The following is a 2,394-nucleotide window of genomic DNA, read 5'->3' as shown; positions in this document are numbered from 1 at the left end:
TATCCCTGGGTTTTGACATGATGGTCAGGGATCACAGCCATCAAAACGTTCCACACTTTATCAGGGCTTACGACCTGTAGACATGATGATTTCTCAATAGTTTCAAGCTCTTTCGGACCTTCCGCTATTGGAGACCATCATGGCTAGCGTTGTTAAGTCGCCTCAAAATCATATCCAAAAACGGAAGAACTTGTCCAGTGTCTACGATCGAAGTTCAAGAACGTGTTCAGTGAAGACCTTGGATTGTGCACTAAGAAGAAGGTATCGCTATCAGTCAAGCCAGGTACCAAGCCTGTATTTCGCCCGAAGCGTCCAGTTCCATATGCATCAACAGAGAAGATTCAAGCCGAGCTGGATCGTCTACAAAGTTTGGGAATCGTTTCGCCAATTCCATATTCCGAGTGGGCGGCTCCCATCGTTGCTGTAAGAAAACCGAATGGCAAAGTGAGAATTTGCGCGGACTATTCCACCGGACTAAATAAAGCTTTGGAACCGAATCAACTGCCGTTACCGTTACCACAGGACCTGTTTGCGAAGCTGGCGGGCAAGAAGTACTTCACACAAATCGATTTATCCCAATGCTTATCTACAAGTAGAAGTCACAGAAGAGTCCAGGAAGATGCTGTCAATCAACACTCACAAAGGCTTATTCCAATTCAGTCGACTTACCCCTGGTGTCAAGACGACACCCCCCCCCGCGAGTTCCTACATATCGTGGACAATATGATAGCGGATTTGGAGGACGTTAGCGGATATCTCGAAGACATCATGGTGTAGCAAGTGACACCTTGGAGGAGCACATAGAGCAACTAGACCGGTTGTTCGCACGAATTGAAGAATACGGTTTCCATCTGAAAATTGAGAAGAGCAACTTTTTCATGAAGCAAATCAAGTACCTTGGCCTAATCGCCGATGAAGAAGGACATCGACCTGATCCGGAAAAGGCAAGGCAATTGTCAAGATGCCGGCGCCTCATGGTGTTCAAACATTACGTTCATTCCTGGGAGCAATAAACTACTACGGCAAGTTTGTAAGGTCCATACATGAGCTACGCCAACCACTTGATGCTCTACTCAAGAAAGATGTTAAATGGAACTGGAGTCAAGCGTGCCAGGAATCATTCAACAAGTTCAAGCAGATCCTTCAATCAGACCTATTGCTGACCCACTATAATCCGAAACTGGAGATGATAGTAGCAGCGGACGCGTCACAAAATGGCCTAGGTGCTGTTCTTCTTAATCGCTTTCCTGACGGCACCGTTAAAGCAGTTTGTCACGCTTTCCGGACGTTGACCAATGCTGAGAAGAACTACGCACAAGGTGAAAAAAGAAGGACTCGCTCTTGTGTTGCCTGCACCGAGTTCCATCGCATGATTTTTGGACGGCGATTCACACTACACACGGACCACAAGCCACTGCTAGGAATTTTTGGATCAAGAAAAGGAATACCAGTTCATACAGCAAACAGACTGCAAAGGTGGGCGTTAACTCTCTTGCAGTACGATTTCAAGCTGGAATTCAAGTCTACTGACAGTTTTGGGTATGCTGACGTCCTGTCACGATTGATCGGTGAACGTTCCAAGCCGGATGAGGAGTACATCATCGCTAGTGTTCAGCTAGAAGCGGACATCAAAAGTATGCAAGCCGAATTTGCAGCAGTACTTCCAGTTACCTACCAGATGATTCAGCAAGAAACGAAGCAGGATAAAACTCTCCAATCCGTCATGCGATATCTTCGGAACAACTAGACAACACCACCAGAACCCAATGCACTTCAGTGTTTCTTCAAACGGCGCGAATCGTCGTGTGAAGCAGACGGATGCCTCATGTTCCTGGATCATATGGTAGTACCACTGTCTTTGCAGAATGCAGTTCTCAAGCAGTTGCATGCAGGGCACCGGAAATGATTACTGTTTTGTTTCCTTTGTCAGCTTTCAGATAGAAAACTGGTTTCTGGTTAAGTTCTTTGATTATTCGTTGTTCTTTCAGGTGTTCTTTGTTCAATTTGTTTTGTTGTGTGTTTTGAATAGTGTTAGCTGTTTGTGTTCTGATTTCTTGAATCTGTGGTGTCTGTAAATTGTTCGTGTTGAAATTCATCAAATCACTCACATCAACACAAAATTGCATCCTTCAATCACATGATACACCGAATGCAGACACTTCCACTTAGTGAAACAGGAAAAACGAAAGAATTTAATTACATTTTCGAAACAGCACAGTTGAACGGTTACACAAAACAAACAATACAACAGATCATCAACAAAAAGACACAACAACAATACAGACGTTCTTTGACTACACTGACACGGACAGAACCTACACTTAAACGGATAACTGTGAACTACAACAAAGACACCAAAAAACTCCGACCAATTCTCAGAAAGTTTGGTTTTGA

The sequence above is a fragment of the Aedes albopictus genome, chromosome 1 (genome assembly GCF_035046485.1).
Source record: "Aedes albopictus strain Foshan chromosome 1, AalbF5, whole genome shotgun sequence".
NCBI lineage: Eukaryota > Metazoa > Arthropoda > Insecta > Diptera > Culicidae > Aedes > Aedes albopictus.
This window is presented reverse-complemented; position numbering follows the sequence as displayed.